We start from the raw sequence: 19,903 nt of genomic DNA on the forward strand, positions 1-19,903 counted from the left end.
TCTCTTTAATGGACTGCTGCCAACACATGTTTCGACCTTTACCATCAGGTCTTCTTCAGGACTAAAATCATGTGCATCTGATTCAAATTATATAATTCACCAAACGCATAAGTTATTACACCAAGAATTGTTGCATATTATACATTACCACCATATTAGAAAAAGAAATCCATATGTCCTGTACCATCTGTAAGAAACCTGAGGGTATTTTCGCAAGTAGACCTTGAGAATCCCTTATTCAGGTGGTCAGGGAAGGGCTGGTGCTCTCAGATCCCAGCCCTCGGAGCAGACGAGCAAGGGAGGGAGGATCACCTGGGTAGATGAGTCCGGGGTTATGCTTGGGGAAATCCCCCAGGTGAGACACAGTATTATTTTTTTTATTTATACAGATTGTATGGTTTCCATATTTGATACCTTTAACTTGATCATGTCCTGTTTTCTGTAGTTTGTCTCCAGATTAGTGTGCGCTGTCCGATTTGCCGTGCTTGGTGTAGCCTTACTAGGCATGTATCGCGCTTTTGGACCCCTCTAGTTTCTTAAGTATTAAAATCACTAGTCTTATGAGCGCTAAGGTCATTTTCGTTTTTTCTCCTTCAACTAGAGTCCTCCACCACTCTTCAACGTTCCTTGTCATGAAGCTTCTAAGGAAATCCCCCAAGCACTGCTCACACTCTTCCCTTAGTCCGATGCACTGTAGTGTAAGATGTTTCAGAGATTCTTTCTCTCCTTTTATCTTACACATTCTACAGCTTTCATGAATGTCCAACCTTTTTCTCCTTTGCAGTATTTCACCCGTCGGTAAAATGTTCAATCTGAATCTCAGAAAAAGGTCTCGGAAGTACCAGTTCGGGAATAAGGTCAGATAACTCGGGTGTAACGCTCACCTGAATCCCTCGGAGGTGCAGGTCTGGGCTGGGGGTTCTCGGAGTCTTCTAGAGTCACGCGCAGGCCTCGAATGCCACCCTGGAAAGGCCCTTTCCTCACTGAGATCTTGATCTGAAGGGTGAGGTGTCTGCAATTATGAGAGCAAGGGGTTAATATGGATATATAAGCCTGACTGGGCAAGCTGCCTCCCCTTCCTGGTACTCCCCAAGTAGTTCGTAGGCTAAATGTGCTCACCTTATGTAGGTGAAAGCGGAGCTCTCCATCCTGCGTCTGTGCAGGGGCGCCGAAGCCAGTTACTTCACTGGTTAATTGTCCAGCCTCTTGATTTCAGAGGACGAAGATTTGGAGCAAGGCCGTTGTTAGCAGCACGAACGGCGGTTGCTTGAATATGGAGGTCCGGAGAGCGATGGAATGGCGAAGGTATTGCAGGCAAGTAAGTAGAAAATGTCAATTCGAAGTTAAAAGCACTTCTTAATGTCTCTTTTCCTTTTTCAGGTCGCAGAAGCAGCTGGGTAGAAAAATAGATGTCGAGGAATGCGCCGATGAGTGAGAAAGATGAGAGCTGCCCCAAAACACGTGCGTATAGATGGAGTTTTGTATTTCTTAATGATGTCCTTTTGTTTTGCAGATGCGAGTAGCAGCGTCGGCGGAGGCGAGAAAAATGCAGCGCAGGTAAGGAAAGTTTCACGGAGGTTTACTAACCAATGTCTTTGCTTCCACAGGTTGCCGGAAAATGGAAAGCTGCAGCCCGTGGCTCGAGATGCACCGATGGACTGGGTAAGTGCTGCGCTGGTTTTTATCTCGTGCTAACCTGGTGTTCTTTTCCTTTTTCAGATGCTGCTGAAGACGAAGATGGTATTTCAGAAGGTAAGATTGCGGATTTCTCTTCCCCAGATGCAGAAGTTGAAGATTCTCTGGAGCTGACACGGTGAGCGTCCTGCTGCTATTGCAGAATAACGCGAAGCACGTTGCTCTGATCGGGCGTGGTTTAAATAGCTTTCTGGAGTGCTTAGGTGTCTCCTTCCACAGCAGCCTCGCCCAGGTAAGAAGTCCCAGCTTCCAGAATAGTTCCAGTATCCAGTCCCAGGGAGTGGTGCTGGCCACACCCAGAAGGTAAAGTAGTTCCAGCCACGGATGGATGAGGATTTCATCCTGCAGGTGAGTGAGCAGCATGGTCTGCAGCAGGTAGGTCCACCCAAGCACCATTCCTTACATCATGAGCCCGGCACATCCTGTGCCGGGACTGGGTCCCCTTATGAGCCTGGCGCCACTGGCGCCAGGACAAGGTCCATAAGGCCCCTATGGGAGCCGATGGGTGCCTGGAAATGAAGTTGTGACCCAGCTTCCGAGGCAGTTGGGCTAAACCTGACTCCTTGGAGGCTGCGGTCATGACAGCACCCCCCCTCAAGGCCCCTCCCAAGCTTGTCTTTTCCGGAGGTTTTGGCTTGTTGGGAAAAGCCCGATGAAATTTTCGGACTAGACGAGGTGCATGTACATATTCTGAGGGTTCCCAAGATCTCTCCTGGGGTCCATATCCCTTCCAATCAATCAGGTAGTATAGTTTTGATTTGGAAATTTTGGAGTCCAAGATGTCTCGAATTTCAAATTCGGATTCTCCGTCAACTTGGATTGGCTCAGGAGGTTTAGTCAAACGGGTTCCGGGTTGCACAGGTTTCAGGAGAGAAACATGGAAGACAGGATGTATCTTCATTCGAGTAGGTAATTCTAGTTTGACAGCCACTGGGTTAATCACGGCCGTGATCGAGTAGGGTCCTAAATATCTTGGGTTGAAGGTGCGTGGCCCTTTTAAAGATGTTTAGTGGACAGCCAGACTTGATCTCCTTTTTGATATTGAGGAGCCTCTTTTCGATGTTGGTCTGCTCCTTTTTGTATGATTCTTTAGCTCGTTGAAGATGAGCTGTGGCTTCTTTAAATGCTTGAGTTATCGTCGCATGCAGATGGTCAACAGCGGGTGTTCCGAGAGCTTGAGGTGGGTCCAGGTTTGAGGTTCGAGGATGACTTCCATACAGCAGGAAAAAAGGGGTTTTTCCCGTCCCAGAATGGATTGAATTATTGTAAGCGTATTCAGCAATCCAAAGGACATCCTTCCAAGTACCCTCGGATTGATGCAACATGCAGCGCAGATATTGTTCTAAAGTTTGGTTAGTTCTCTCAGTCTGCCCGTTGGTTTGAGGGTGATGGCTGGTGGAAAGTCGTACATCAATTTGTGCTAAACGACAACAACTCCGCCAAAAATGGGAAATAAATTGGCTCCCTCGGTCAGAGATTAGTACTGAAGGGAAACCGTGCAACCGGACAATGTTTTCAAGAAATTCTCGGGCTAGAATGGAAGCTGTAGGTAAACCCTTCAGTGGGATAAAATTAGCCATTTTTGAAAAAAGGTCCACGATCACTAGAATTGTGTTGTATCCGGAGCAAGGGGTAAATACGTGATAAAATCCATCGAGAGCGTGTGCCAAGGGCCTGGTGGAATGTCTATTGGACGTAGTAATCCTGCTGGTTTTTCCTTCTGACTCTTGTTTTGTGCGCAGATACCACAAGAAGCCACAAACTCTTTAACATCTTTCCTCCAAGATGACCACCAAAAATGCCTTTTAATTTTCTCTGAGGTTTTGGCAACTCCAGGATGTCCTTCCATTAGAGAATCATGGTAGCAGGTGATAACCTGTTTTTGTAAGTCAGCGCAGGGTAAGAATAGTCTTCCTTGGAAATACAATAGGTTCTGATCTATTGTAAAATCCTTTCCTTTCAATTGCCAATTCGATGAGTCTTCGGGAGTTATTAGTTGATTGACCCTTGCTTTAATCTCTTCGAGGGATAGTGTGTTGATTGCTCTTAGTATCTTTTGTTCAGGAATTATTGGCACCGGCTCTGGATTAGCTGTAAGTTCATCTACCCCTATCCGGGAAAGGGCGTCTGCTTTTCCGTTCCTAACGCCTGGTCGATATGTGATTACAAAATCGAATTCTGCGAAGAATAAAGCCCAGCGTAGTTGCCTCGAAGATTGAGCCTTAGCTGACTTCAGGTACTGGAGGTTACGGTGATCCGTGATTACAGTTACTGTGTGCCGGGCTCCCAAGAGATAATGCCGCCAGGCCTTAAAGGCGGACTTAATTGCCAAGAGTTCTTTGTCCGTAATTGTGTAGTTGATCTCAGGGGCCGAAAATTTGCGAGACCAAAAGGCTACAGGGTGTAACTGGTGCGTTTCGGGGTCTCTTTGTGACAGCACCGCCCCCATTGCAAGACTGGAAGCGTCTGTCTCGACGATGTAGGGAAGTTCTGGACGGGGATGCCTTAAGACTGGAGCAGAGATAAATTTGGCTTTTAATTCTTGGAAGGCTTGTTCGGCTTCTGGAGTCCACTCGAATTTTTTATTCTTTTTCAGAAGAGCCGTGATAGGTTGGACTACCCGAGAGAATTCAGGAATGAACCTTCGGTAAAAATTAGCGAAGCCCAGCATGCTCTGTACACCTTTCACGGAAGTTGGGGAAGGCCATTTGGTGATAGCATCCACTTTTCTCAAGTCCATGTGAACTCCGTTGGGTGATAAGATGAACCCTAAAAATTCCACTTCCTTTGCGTGAAAGGTGCACTTCTCCAGTTTAGCAAACAAGCGGTGTTGGCGAAGTCTCTGTAAAACCGATGTGACGTGTCTACCATGATCAGTTTCTGAGGCTGAGTATACCAGGATGTCGTCAATATAAACGACTACGCACACATCAATAAGTTCTCTGAGGACATCATTCATGAAAAACTGGAAAGCGGCCGGTGCGTTACATAGTCCGAAGGGCATTACTTGATACTCAAATAATCCATATTTAGTGCGAAAGGCCGTCTTCCATTCGTCGCCCTCCTTAATGCGTACCAAATGGTAAGCTCCTCTGAGGTCTAACTTTGTGTATATGCAGGCGCCTTTTACCTGGTCCAATAATTCAGAAATCAAGGGCAACGGGTATCGGTTTTTGACTGTAATCTGGTTCAGGGCGCGATAATCGATACAAGTTCTTAGGTCACCTTCCTTTTTCGGGACGAAGAACAAAGCTGAGGAAGCCGGGGATTTCGAGGGGCGGATGAATCCGTTAGCCAAGTACTGGTCCAAGTATTGCCTGAGATGGAGGTTTTCTGGTTCAGTGAGGGCATATATTCTACTGCATGGAGGGGTGGACCCAGGTATTAGGTCTATCTGGCTGTCGTATGACCGATGCGGAGGCAGGGTGTTGGCTTGATCTTTCTGAAAGACGTTGCTGAACTCTTGGTATTCCGGAGGTAATCGGGGGTCCTCGGAAGTGATGGCTGCTAGTTTGATTTCGGGCTGAGTATAACAGGTTGAAGCGCATTCTGGTAACCGAATTACCTTGGCTCGCCAGTCTATCTGAGGATTGTGCTTTTCCAACCAAGGCATTCCCAGAATCACCTGAAACTGCGGGGCCTTGATTACATCAAACACGATCTTCTCCCGATGTCCGTCTTGACATAACAACGTTACCTCCATGGTGGTATGAGAAACTGGTCCGGAAGCTATTTCAGTACCATCCACTGTAGTGATTACATCCTTTACCATCTTGGAACGTAGGGGAAGATCCATCCTGGTAGCCAAGTCTTGGTCCACATAATTACCGATTGCTCCGCTATCAATGTATGCTTTGATAGCATGCATGCGATCTGGTCTATTGGGACTTATGAGGACCATAGGCATTACCAAATGCGAGGTCAAGGAACTGGTTTTAACGCTCGGCAAGCGGACCTCTACGCTTGTCGGGCGAGGTCGTTTCCCGATTCCAGTTTCTCAGCATTTTTATCAGAAGCCCCTACGGTCTTCTTGACCGGTTTCACTGAGCAATCACGAAGGAAATGTCCAGAATTCCCACAGTATAGGCACAGCTGTAATTGCCTTCTTCTTTCCCGTTCTTTCTGAGTTAATGGTCCTTTTACTACTCCTATTTGCATTGGTTCCACGGAGTCATTCCCTTTAGCGGAGCTCTGAGGTCTTGAAAGTACCCGGGTTTCAAATCTGGATCGATCGGTCTTCCTGTTCTGTAGCCGATGATCTAATTGGACTACTAGGTCGATATAATCTGAACAGTCTTGCGGCGGATTAACCACCTGTGCTAAAACGTCTTTAAGTTCCCCACGTAGACCTCTGTAGAAGAGCGAGATTCTCTTATCTTCAGGCCACCTGGTCTCAACCACCAGTCTATTAAAGGACGCCATGTAAGCCAGGAGATCCTGATTACCTTGTCTGAGTGACAGGAGTTCATTGTCCAAGGCCTGCCCCTGTGAATGTCTTGCGAACAATTTTTCCATACTGGTCTGAAAGTCTTGAAAGTTATAGAGGAGCGGGTCATCCTGTGTCACGAGAGGAATGGACCAATCTGCAACACTACCGCTAAGATAGGAAAGTACAAACGCTACCTTGGCTTGGTCCGTTGGGAAAGCGGCGGGTCTACACAGAAAGTGCAAGCGGCATTGATTGATGAATACTGCATATCGCTTTGGATCACCGGAAAAACGTTCGGGCGGGGCCAAAGGCACATTCCCAGGCAGATTAATTTTCACCGGATTACTTGAGGTTGTAGGAGTGCAGCCCCCTCCATAGGGAGGCAGTGGCGTCTGTCCCGCTTGAGCCTGTAGCAACTGTCTGGCCAGATCATCCGTCCGTTCCTTGGCAATGATCAACTCCCTTCGTAAAGCGTTTGTTTCTTGGCGAGATGCGTGTACTTCTGCCCTTAGTTCCCCAAGCAATTGAGCCAGTTGATCTGTGTCCGAGGATTCCATTGCGCCTGGGTGGGAAAATTGCGGTAGGCTTCGCGTTCTGTAACGCTCACCTGAATCCCTCGGAGGCGCAGGTCTGGGCTGGGGGTTCTCGGAGTCTTCTAGAGTCACGCGCAGGCCTCGAATGCCACCCTGGAAAGGCCCTTTCCTCACTGAGATCTTGATCTGAAGGGTGAGGTGTCTGCAATTATGAGAGCAAGGGGTTAATATGGATATATAAGCCTGACTGGGCAAGCTGCCTCCCCTTCCTGGTACTCCCCAAGTAGTTCGTAGGCTAAATGTGCTCACCTTATGTAGGTGAAAGCGGAGCTCTCCATCCTGCGTCTGTGCAGGGGCGCCGAAGCCAGTTACTTCACTGGTTAATTGTCCAGCCTCTTGATTTCAGAGGACGAAGATTTGGAGCAAGGCCGTTGTTAGCAGCACGAACGGCGGTTGCTTGAATATGGAGGTCCGGAGAGCGATGGAATGGCGAAGGTATTGCAGGCAAGTAAGTAGAAAATGTCAATTCGAAGTTAAAAGCACTTCTTAATGTCTCTTTTCCTTTTTCAGGTCGCAGAAGCAGCTGGGTAGAAAAATAGATGTCGAGGAATGCGCCGATGAGTGAGAAAGATGAGAGCTGCCCCAAAACACGTGCGTATAGATGGAGTTTTGTATTTCTTAATGATGTCCTTTTGTTTTGCAGATGCGAGTAGCAGCGTCGGCGGAGGCGAGAAAAATGCAGCGCAGGTAAGGAAAGTTTCACGGAGGTTTACTAACCAATGTCTTTGCTTCCACAGGTTGCCGGAAAATGGAAAGCTGCAGCCCGTGGCTCGAGATGCACCGATGGACTGGGTAAGTGCTGCGCTGGTTTTTATCTCGTGCTAACCTGGTGTTCTTTTCCTTTTTCAGATGCTGCTGAAGACGAAGATGGTATTTCAGAAGGTAAGATTGCGGATTTCTCTTCCCCAGATGCAGAAGTTGAAGATTCTCTGGAGCTGACACGGTGAGCGTCCTGCTGCTATTGCAGAATAACGCGAAGCACGTTGCTCTGATCGGGCGTGGTTTAAATAGCTTTCTGGAGTGCTTAGGTGTCTCCTTCCACAGCAGCCTCGCCCAGGTAAGAAGTCCCAGCTTCCAGAATAGTTCCAGTATCCAGTCCCAGGGAGTGGTGCTGGCCACACCCAGAAGGTAAAGTAGTTCCAGCCACGGATGGATGAGGATTTCATCCTGCAGGTGAGTGAGCAGCATGGTCTGCAGCAGGTAGGTCCACCCAAGCACCATTCCTTACATCATGAGCCCGGCACGTCCTGTGCCGGGACTGGGTCCCCTTATGAGCCTGGCGCCACTGGCGCCAGGACAAGGTCCATAAGGCCCCTATGGGAGCCGATGGGTGCCTGGAAATGAAGTTGTGACCCAGCTTCCGAGGCAGTTGGGCTAAACCTGACTCCTTGGAGGCTGCAGTCATGACATCGGGATCCGGTTCAGTTTTCGTGGTTGTGCCAAAAAATCTTCATAGCCTTTATATTTGCAGTTGTTTTCTTGGGTTTCTATCCAGTCTGCCATATATAGTTTTTTTTTGGTTTTGTCTGGATTAGTCCATAAGTCGTCCTCTCACTCGTTAAGGTTCACTAGGATCGCTCAGCACGTCTTTTGCCACTCTGTTAAGATTGTGTCGGATTGTTCTTTTAAGGCTTTGTTCAGCACACTAAATCCTCCGGTTGTGTTTTCCTCGAGACATTTTCGGTAGAAGCTTAGCATTTTCCATACCGCTATGGTTTTGAGTGAAGTTAGTGCCAGCTCTCTCCTTATTTGCTGTGTTGGAACCGATTTGGGCAACTGTAATACTTTCCGCCAAAACAGGCCTTCCAGAGTTGACCATGTTTGAGGCGATAAGGGCGTTGGTGATTCAACACTGTATGTTAATATGGGCACAACTTTCATCCTGTAAAAGGTTACCAGAGGTAATAAGGTAAATCTGCAGTATCTTTTAAGCTGTATTTTCCCTTGGACGGCTAGGTTATTTACTTTTCTTTTTAGCCCCGCTATTCTTGGCACGTTGTTTTTCGTGTTGTCTATGCAGGCTCCCAAGTATGTGAACGCCTCCACTTCCAAGATTTTTTTGTTTTTCTGTGACCATCCTGGTTTTTTAGGTCTGTTTTTTATACCTCCTGGGCATAGCTTCAGAATTCTTGATTTTTCTGGGTTTATTACCAGGTCGTTTGCATCCACATACAATTGTAATGTTGTGAGCTGTCTTTGCAAACGATTTGGGTTTGGTCCATCAGGACAATATCGTCTGCATATAGCAGTCTCCCTATCGGCATTCCTGCTATTTTTGGTGGGAAGCAGGGAGTGAACTCAAAGGATTCATCGATGTCTGATGTAAACAGGTTGTAGAGTTCCGGCGCCAGCGGGCATCCCTGTTTTAGGCCCATTCTTATCTGAATTTTGTCTGTCAGCGTTCCCGCTGTGTCCAGTCTGACTCTGATGCTTGTGTCTGTGTACAAGTCTTTGATGTTCTCCACCAGTGACTGCGGACATTCCCAGTTCTCCAATTTCTCCCATAGCTTAGCTCTTTTTATTGTGTCAAAAGCTTTTGAGAAATCGACAAAGGCTATGTAGATTTCTTGGTTTTTGTTCCTTTGTGTTCTTGCTTTCATTAGGTTAATCAGAAAGATGTTAAGTGCCGTGCCTCTCCCTCTCACAAAACCCGACTGCCAGGGATCACGCCATCCACTTTACTGTGCCCAGAGGTCCAACTCTTTCAGTAGTGTAGATGCAAAGACCTTCCCCACCACATCCAGTAGTGCAATCGGTCTGTAGTTGTCTGCTGATGTTCTGAGACCCTTTTTAAAGATTGGCACCACTACTGCTTTTCTCCAGGAGTCCGAAATTTTTTCTGTTTGTAATATGTATTTAAACAGATGATGTAGAAACTTTGCCCACTCACATATATTGCTTTTTAATGTTACGTTCGTCAGCCCATCAGGCCCCGGGGCTCTCGTGTCTTTCAGTTTTTTTAGGATGTTTTCAATTGCCTCAGTACTAATGTCTATTATTGCATCTTTTTTGTTTGCCAATGTTTTCCGCTTGGGTTCGATGTAAGTTTCCCCTTGCAACTGTGTGTAGGGTTCAACCCATGTTGAGGCACTTATTGGGTTCATTTGGCTTATGTCTTGAGGCTTCTCCACGTCGTTAATGATTGTCCAAATTTCTGCAGTGTTTTTAGTTCTTATTTTTTCTAACATTCTTTCTGCGTCACGATTTAGCAAGGTCTTCTTATGTAAGTGGAGCCAGTTTCGGTACCTCTGTTTTAGCTTGTTTATCTCTTTAATAGGATTGTCGAATTTGATCTTTTTTAGTCGTCTGATGTCTCTCCTTAATACTTTTTTCTTTTCTCGTATTTGACTATCATACTGATGTTGGTGATTCGTAGTTAGATGGTTACTTCCAGGCTTCCCTTCCGTAACAAATGCTCTGAAGAGTGGTGTATAATCAATCCTTTGTTGGTCTTGTTCGTTTTCAAGCGTCGAGATCATTTGTTTTCATTTATGATTTAGTTCTTTGATTTTCTCTGGTCTGATCCTTAGTTTAATTCCTCTTTGGTCTGAGACTAAATCCTGGTTGTAAGTACTGATCTTATTGTTGCTGATTTTTTTGCATGTCAGTTTCATCAAGTTATGGTCACTTTCTGTTGTTGTTATTACTTCCAAAGTCTGGATGTTATCTGACAGATTGCTTGAGATACAAATATAATCCAGGATCTCTGCTGATTGTGTTCCCTTCCAAGTTAGTTTCGCTGGGAGATCCCCCTTCACCTTTCCATGTAGTATGACACAATCTCTTGATTGAAACATACAGTTCCACATTGTTCCTCTTTTTTCCTTCACTGTTGCTGTTATTGTGTCATGCTCTGGTTGATTGTCCTTGTTCAGGCAGGTACAGTTTAAATCACCAACTAATATGTACATTGGATCAATCCACTTCTCTCTCTGTTCGTCAATTAGTTCTGCTATTTCATCTGGTACGTTTTCGTGTAGGGTGTTGGCTGGGTTCGTCTGGTTTTGTCATCGATCATGTTTTTCAACCATTTCCACCTTGCTGCTTCATTTTCTTCTCCTTGTTGTTGAGTTCTATTATTTGAGCTTTGAGTATTCTGGTTGCCACTTCTCTCTGATGTTATTCTGTTTGTCTTGGGGCTGCTGGCGTCTTTGTCTTTTCTGTTGGTCTGTCTCACTGAGTGTTTCTTTACTCTCTCTTGTGTTTTTAGAACTTCGTCACTTTCTTGCAGGTCAAAACCCATTGGTCTCAGCTGCGGAGCTTCTTCCAGGAGTAGTTGTCTCACCAGGTTTGATCTTGTGTGCAAAATTACCTTGTCGGTACGATCTTCGTCAACAAATTCCACAATCGCCAGATCGTCCGTGGTGATTAATCTTAGTGCCGGAATATGGTGTAGAAGTCTTATTACATTGGTTCTGTTGAGGGTTAATCCGTCCTCGTAATGGAGAATACGTTCCAGGACGAGCCCTGGTGGCTTGTAGATGTCAACGGCACTTGTTTTACGTGCTGATCGGTAATGAGGTTCTCTTTCCACCTCTTTTGTATTCAGTTGTTCTCTTCTTTCCTCCATCTCTGATCGGTTAATACTGTTTCTCATTTCTCTGTCCCAGCAGTTTCCAGACTTTAGATTCTCAGACAACCCCACGTTCCTTTCTTAAACTTGACGTTCACTTTTCTGAACCTTTTCTCTTTTGTCCGTAGTTTTCCTCATTTGTTCTTTTTGTATGTGAGTGTTTGTTGCTCTTCCATTTTCTCTGCGTTTATCCTTTCCGGTCTGTGTTGTCATTATTGTTGAGCTATCACTCTCGCTGTAGCCTGTGTTCTGCTCACTCGTGGACTCGTCAGCCTCTATATTTGCTTCGTCATGGGCTTTTGTTCCCTGTTTCTCTTCATCATCTGATACCGTGTATGTCGAGAGGTCCAGAAGATCGTCTTCGGAACATTCATCATCTCCGGTTTCTGGAATCTTTTGTTCTTCGATTTTCTGTTCTAATCTAACCTTTTTCTTGTTATTTATTAACTGATCTGTTATACTCGGTTGTTCTTTTGGTATTGTCAAGTTTTTGATAAATGCCCGGCATTTGCTGCTGCTTGGAGTTTTTGATGGAAGTTGTTTTTTTGTTTTTTGGTAGTGACACTGTTCTTTTGATGCCCACCTGGTTTGTTTTCTGCTGTCCCGTTTTTCTTCATTTTTGTTTGGCTTTCTTGTTTTTTTGTCTCCTGTGTTTGTGTCTCTTATTTTGAAAATCTCACGACCTTCCCTTTTTTCTTTTCTTTCTCCAGACACTTATCCGTGTTGTTGGGGTCCTCTAAACCTGTTGTAGTTCTTTGTCTGGTTGTTGTCTCCTGCGTCTGTCTTGTGTTGTTTTGCCCTTCGCTGGCGGTTCCGTTTCGGGGTGTTTCTCCTACCCCAATCACTGATGGTTTCACTGGCTCTTTTGCTGGTCCTAAGACGGTAGATTGGCTATTTAGTTCTTCTCCCAGAAAACCCTTGCTGGTAGTTTCCTCAATTGGTAGGGTTCTGTCTTCATTTTGTTTTACCTCCACCAGTTCTTCACTGTGAGCTGCTCAGGATTTCATTACGGTCTCAATTTGGGTTTCTCTATTTTCTTCTGGTCTTGCCAATGTTTCCGGTGGCTTCTCTCCTTTATTTTCTTGCTCACTTATTCCAGCATTATTTTGCTTTTCTACTACTGCAGTTACACCTTGTGCAGTCACCGTACCAGGTTCTTTGCTTGTGGAATCTTTTCCTCTTTGGTTTGACCTCCCTAGTTTTCTCTCTTTTAATATGGGTTCAATTATATCATGCAGTAGTTGGGTAACGTTTGCTGTACTGTTGTCCAAATTATTTTGGATTGCTGAGATGAAACCTTCCACAAATATTGTTTTGCTGTGAACCATTGCAAGTATTGTAGAGTGATCTCTTAAGCTGTCCGCAATGTCCTCATACAGTTTCATAAAAGGGGCTAGGATTCCTGACAATGTCGAGACCATTAGGAAGTTTTCTTCCGCTGTTCTACCTGGTTTCGCCGGGTAGTCGCTTTTCACTTGGTTTGACGGCGAGGTCTGCGTCGTTTGATCTTGGTTAGCGACTTTGCCAGTCGCTCCTCTCTCCTTATTGGGATGTATAGTTCCTATGGTCTTTCCTCTAATGGCGTTCCCTCTGTCCATTGACGTCTCCAGCAATACTGCGTCTGATATTTCGACTCCCGTCGTTCTCTTTGTTTGATAGGAACTGCCCGGGCTTCCACAGCCAAAACTGAAGCTTGATGTCGGCCAAGCATTTGTTGAAGATAATGGTTTTCCTCCATATATGGGTTTGGAGTTTTAGGGCCCCCAGTGATTGGATTTACTGGCACTGGTCCTGCCGTAAAAGGTCTCCATGTGACGGTACTGACAGCTCCCTCCTTTTGGTTGTTCGGATATTTGGTCCTTTTGACTGTGTATCTAGCTGGGGGGCTAGTCTGAGTCCTTAGTTTTGCCCCTTCGCGACCTTGAGTCTTTACCGGCTCCTTCCACAGCCCTTCATCCTCTGCCATGGAATTAGAATTTTTTCTTTTCAGGACGTTCGATTTGTAGAGCTCCCCGTTTGTTAACGGCGTCAGTTTGTCTGCCCTACTAGGTTCCGTCACTTGACTTTCATTGTTACCTGTCCTCACCTCCTTTGGGCTTTCCCAATGCTCAATAGTTGGAGCGTCCATCGCTATTGGGTTCGGTGAGCTAACCAGGTTTTGTGTTCGGTCTTCCGTTTTCTTGTGTGCAATTGTTTGCTGTGCCTGTTTTGGCAGGTGCTGTACATCTGTCTGTAGACTGCCTGCTACAATTTCTATTTCATCCATGGCTGGTTCCATGTCTCTGGGTATTTCCCCTGTGTTCTGTGCCTCCAGCCGGTTGTCTATATATTGAGCTGTGCTTGCTACAATTTTTACTTGTATATTAAAAGGGCACAGACTTTGGTTGACTTGTGGGTCCTGGGCCACCGTCTGTAACTCTGCCTCCGCTGCCCAGGAGGGCGTAGAGCAGGTTAAATCCGTGTCCCCTTCAGTTCCCTCCTCCCCTCTATTCTGTTCGTGATCTCTCCCTAGGAGCATCTTTTCTTTGTACCACTTTTGTTGGTCAGGATGACCCTTGCCGATAAGTATTACCTTCTTTTCTCTTCTGAAGTACTTTGGTAACAATGGTGTCTGGCACTCCGCTCACCGCCCGCCACCTGACACCGGACACTCTGACACACTCCACTACGCTCCGCTTAGCTTCCGCTTTTTTAAAGCAAGCGGGCGTAGGGAGGTGGAGCGTCAGTGCTGGCAGAAAGTGAAAGCAGACTCCTTTGTCTGCTGGCTGAGCGCAGACTCCACGTAGTTCGTTGTTTGCAGTAGCGGTTTCCCGTGACTTTGGGCAAAATCCAATTCTCTTCTCACAATCAATGCGGCCACACCGGACAATCTGACACAGTGGGCCTCATTACGACCCAGGCGGTAAGTTACCGCCTGGGCCGTGACTTTACCACCATGGCGTAAACTACGTTTACGCCATGGTGGTTGGCGGACTTACCGCCCCATTCCGACCTTGGCGGGGCGGTAAGTCCCCAATCCCCATTTACCCTTCCCCATTCCCATTTTTGCCCCATAGGGCATAATGGGAGTGAGGAAGGCGTTAATTACGCCACCGTAAATTACGGTGGCGTAATTAACTCCATGGTCCCTTAGCGCCATGGATTTTAACACCCGCTAAAAGCGGGTGTTAAAACCTCCATGGCGCTAAGGGACCTCGTAATCAGGCGGTAAGGGTCGGCGCTGTTAACGCTGCCGTTAACCCCTTACCGCCTGGGTCGTAATGAGGCCCAGTATTATACCAGGGACGAAGGCAAGGAGGACAAAGTCCCTGAAGCCTTTTTAGGTTATTCCACATCTATCTCCCTTCCACCCAAAGAATCTCCCTTACCCAAATCGAACGACCCCTCCATATCTGGTAAATCCAATAGAAACTCAAAACCCTCTGCACTAGGACACTACATCTCCCAGAATCCCTGTTCTACAGTTGTGTACCCGAAAACTCCCAATCATTCTCCCCCACGTCCCTCTATTTCTCGAACTCTCAATCTGTTGTCACAAAACACTACCCTTCACATGATCTCCCCTATTCAATTCACAAACCCTACAAAGCTCACCTTTCTAAGTTAACCAACCACCCCATTCCTTATGACACCTTTCCCCCATCCTACCCCATAGGATACTTAGAAAATCGACCTCCCCATTTTCCGACATGAACACTTTCTTACACCGTGACAGACAACAGACTAATAACAAAGCTGTTTACCTGACATGTCCCAAAACAAGGGTCAGGTAGAGTAAGGCAATTGCCAAAAATTATACACACCTGACGACGAGGCAGCTGTTCGGGCACAGCAATTCAAGAGGAGGAGAAAGGCAGCAAGAAACGAAAGGATGTCCAGGAGGGAAGTGCCCTTGTCCTTATCGACTCAGACCCACGAAGCCTCCAAGAAAGGAATTACAAGGCCGGGAACAACAGCCAGCGTGTGGTCTACCAGGTGTTAATGGTGCACAGATCCCTCCTACACTGATAACAAAGTCAGGGAGGAACGCTCGCTACCACTCATGCCCGGCTAACTATCCCCCGATCTACATCACTCCTTTCCTGGGCAAACTCCTGGAGAAACTGGCTATCTCTCAGCTGACCCTCCACACTGAATCCATTGGTTCCTTCCACAACCATCAATCTGGCTTTAGAGCATCCAGAGGCACTGCTCTTCTGAACACCTGTGAAGAACTGCTCTCAAATCTTGACAATAACACCCCCTCTATCCTCATTCTCCTCGACCTCTCCTCTGCCTTCGACACAGTTAACCACAACATCCTGATTTCACGTCTGTGACACCCTGGGAATCACAGATCAGGCTCTGGCGTGGTGAACCTCCATCCTCTCCGACCGCCCATCCCAGGTGGAACTCAGAGACTTTCACTCGACTATCACTCTCTCAACCTTTGGCGTTCCCCAGGGATCTAACCTATCCCTTGGTTCTTCAACGTCTATATGGCTGCCCTGGCACGTGCGATTGCCACTTTCACCTCTAACTTCCAGTGCTACGCAGCTGACACGCAACTATCTTTCAGGCTACCCTCAGCCGCCTCCTCCTCCTCGCTTATATACGATTGTCTGTCCGCTATTCAGTCATGGTGTGCTGCAAACGACCTCTACCTCAACGCCACTAAGACTGTGATCGTTCGCACTGGGACCCTGGCTCCCTCTTTCCCACTCTCACTCTGGCCAGCTTCCCTTGGCCCTGCGCCCGCACCCACCTGCGAAGCAAGAGACTTTGGGGCCATCTTTGACTCCACTCTCTCCTTCTCCTCTCACATTTCAGACATCTCTAAAAAATCTAACTATCATCTACACCTCCTCAGAGGTATTCTACCTTTTCTTACTTTCCCCAGAGGCTCATTTTCTCCGGAGCCCTGGTTCTCTCGAGGCTGGACTATTTTAACAGCCTCTTCCTCAACCTCCCTTCTTCTGCCCTGTGCCCTCGGCAACTCATCCAGAACAGAATCGCGAGACTTATCCTTGGCATCAAGCAAGGAACCGCATCTCTCCAGCCTGGAAATCCCTTCACTGGCTCCCATGGCTGCAAGGATCAAATTCAAGACCCTTTGCAATGTTCACAAGGCTTTCTGGGGCCTGGGACCTACCTACCTGCAACGCCACCTACCTAAATACTGTCCCTCACAAGCCCTCCGCTCATCTATCTCCAACCTTCTGCGAGTGAGCCGGTTCTCCAACTAGAGATTTGGAGGGAGAAACTTATCCTCAGCTGGTGCCTCCCTCTGGAACAACTTCCCTGCCGCCCTACGTCTTGAGCCGGATCTCCTTAAATTCCGGAAACTCCTCAAGACTTTCCTCTTCTCCTCTTCCTTCTCTCTCTCACTCTATCCTGCTAACCTAGTTCTCTGTTTTTCCCTCTCTCCCTCCTCTTCCTTACAGCATGCTGACTGGCTGCCGTGTCTCATTGATCCCTGGCAGCCCGCCAGTCATCCCTCGTACTTGCCCCAGGACCTTACACCCCACCCACACTCAATGCACTTGAGACATTAACCCTAGAGCGTGGCTCTTTCTGCACTTACCCCAGTCTCAAATGACCGGGTGCACTTGATGCTCCCACGCCCTTTGACCCTCTGTGCACTTGCTCGTTCCTTACGCACCTCGCCTGAAGATCACATGTCTGTTCTCCCTTGTCTTCACCCCGTAATTGCACTTTAAAAACTGCAGAATCGCTGTCAGGCCTATTTGCTGAATCCCAAATTGTTAAATGTATTTTGTACGTACTTACTCTGTCTGTGCAGACTATTATCATCTCCGAATTTCAAGGGCTCTGAGCGACTGTTTTTTCCCCATGTTCCCACCCGCCTTGAGCGCTTTGAAAACACTTGCCTGTGTATAGGCGCTATATAAATAAACAATACCATACCATGATAAGAGATATGTATCAACAGCAAATCCTAGAATACTTAGGATTTACTTTTTCCTCAAAATTCACAAAGCATTTGATACTATACCAGGGGGTCGGCCCATTGTAAGAGGGATAGGTTGGCTAACAGAAAAGTACTCGAGATACATCATATCTAAGGAAGTTGGCAAGTTGCCTGCATACTTAAGAGATACCTTTCTATGATACCTATTACCTTTCGGTCCTACTCATGAACCTTCTCAACCTTGGCTCTCTCCCCACTTGCGTTCCATGCGTCGTCGTCTTCGCTGCTTTGAAAGGCGTTGGCTCAAGACTAAATCCACACCTGATTGCTCCTCTTATTTCTCTTTATGACTGTTTACTTACTGCTAAGCGTCTTTATTTTTCTTAATCAAACTCTTGCACGTCTTCTCTCTCCTACTATTGATCATTCTGCTAATTCTTTTCTTTCTACCTCTGATTTTGCTCACTTCTTTTCCTCAAAAGTTCTGTCTCTTCGTCAGGACATCGAAGCATCTAAGTCACCCAAGGGGCCTCTCCCTCTCCAGTTCCTATTCCTTCTGCCTCTATTACTCACTTTGCTCCTGTTTCTGTTTTTCTAGCTAAAGCCCAGCCTACTGCTTCCACTACTGACTTTATTCCCTCTGCGTTAATTATGAAGGTTTATCCTTTTCTTGTACCCTACCTAGTCTCCTTTTTCAATATCTGTCTTTCCACCTCCACTTTTCCTTTTATCATTTAAGCACGCAACCATTATTCCTATTTTAAAGAAACCCACTGCTGATCCACTTTCGTCCAATTTCCACCGCTTCCTTATCTTTCTAAACTTCTGAAATGGCTTGTTTATGCTCAGATTTCCACGTTTGTTTCTAATTCTACTATTCTTCCCCAATTTCAATCTGGTTTCTGCCCCTTTCAAACTACAGAAACTGCTCTTCTCTCGGAGCTGAACTCTCTTCTTTCTGTACGATAATCTAAGCACTCATCCGTTCTCATTCTTCTTGATCCATCGGCTGCTTTCGACACTGTTGATCACTCCTTACTTTTGGCTTCACTTGGTCTTTCAGGTTCGCTCCTTTCTTGGTTTCTCTCATCTCTCTAATAGAACATTTTTGGTCACTTGGGCAGGCAAGTCCTCCGAGTCATTCTCGCTTGCCCATGGAGTGCTTCAAGGGTCGGGTTTGAGTCCTTTATTTTCGCTCTATACATCCTATCTTGCAGCTGTTATTTCTTCCTTTGGGCTATCTCGCCATTTCTATGCGGAAGACACCCAATTATTTATTTCCTTCTCCTCTTTCTCTGCTGAAATTCATCACAATCTTTCTGCTTGCTTGGTTGCAATTAAATCTTGGATGCCCTCCCATTATCTCACCCTCAATGCCGGGAATACTGAGGTATTGTTCTTTCCCGCCAACACTCTTTCTCCTCATCTTGCATCCTCTTTTATATCCTTTCCTCCGTCTCCACTCTCTATCTCACCATTCACTCATAATCTAGGTCTTTACTTTGACACAAATATTTCTTTTCTCTATCACATCTCATTAACTTCCTGTTCCTGTCGTTCATCTCTATAATATTTGCAAGGCTCATCCATTCTTACCTTTCAAGCATCTAAACTTCTAATTTCTTCTTTAATTTTCTCTCGATTTTTCTACTGTTCATCAGCCCTGCTTGGGCTCCCCAACTCTCCTCTTGCACCTCTTAAATCAGTGTTCAATTCTTCTATTCGTCTTCTGTGTCTTCTCTCGTCGCAGGACTCTATATCCTCTTCTCTTGTAACACTTCATTGGCTACTTTGGTTGGCTAGCCTTTCATTCTCAAATTAAATTTAATTTTTTCGGTTTTGTTTTTAAATTTCTGTATGGTCTTGCTTCTAACTATCTTACTGCTCTAATATCTTTCTATATCCCATAACGTTCTCTTTGCTCTTCCTCTCAATCCCTACTTTTGGTTCCTCGTCCCCCCTGTTCACAGTCTCGTTTTTGTTCCTTTGAACTCCTTGCTCCTCTTCACTGGAACGCTCTTCCACTTTCTCTTTGCTTTATCTGTGTCTATTCTCTGTTCCGTGGTCCCCTGAAATCTTGCCTACTTCAACATTCTTGAGTGATTCCTTTCTGGGTTGTATTGTTTATACATTTATATTGTACTGTTCTGTATCCTATGTACAGCACTTTGGTTTAAGGCACTTAATAAAATACAAATATACGATGCATTTATTACAACTGTTGTAAAGTTTTTCATGGACGGAATATTATTGCCTTGTCACCTTAGATGTGAAAGCTTTATATACTTCTATTGAACATGTTTTGGCACTCAAGACCCTCGATCATATCTATGCTAGTAGATCTGTTTCGTACATATTACCATGTTAAAGGAACTATTGGAATTTACCTGACAGAACAATATTTTTCTATTTGATAATACCTTGTACAAGCAAACGAGGGGGGTGGCCATGGGGGCCAATTATATTGCATCTCTGGCCAACCGCTTCATGTTTTATTTTTTTAAACATCTTTATATATTCTGAGGCCTCTGTTTGACTCGGAAGCGGCCTCTGTTTGTCTTGCTGACTCTGAGAGGTGCGGCTTGAGTCAGTTAGTGTGTGCGATCTCTCGCAATCTCACGTAGTTGAGGTCCCTTCCTCGAATACTCGAGGCTGTGCACTCCGGAAACGAGCCTGCGCCCGTACCAGCATTTGCAACCGCA

General features: G+C 46.1%; 1 protein-coding gene across 1 annotated transcript in view; it reads right to left on the reverse strand.

Annotated features, from left to right (window-relative positions):
* Nucleotides 1–19,903, reverse strand: part of LOC138452731 (zinc finger protein 208-like) — a 292,035-nt gene that overhangs the window by 260,240 nt on the left and 11,892 nt on the right. The gene's annotated exons all lie outside the window — the stretch shown is intronic.

The sequence above is a fragment of the Ambystoma mexicanum genome, chromosome 4p (assembly GCF_040938575.1).
Source record: "Ambystoma mexicanum isolate Mex_15411 chromosome 4p, UKY_AmexF1_1, whole genome shotgun sequence".
NCBI lineage: Eukaryota > Metazoa > Chordata > Amphibia > Caudata > Ambystomatidae > Ambystoma > Ambystoma mexicanum.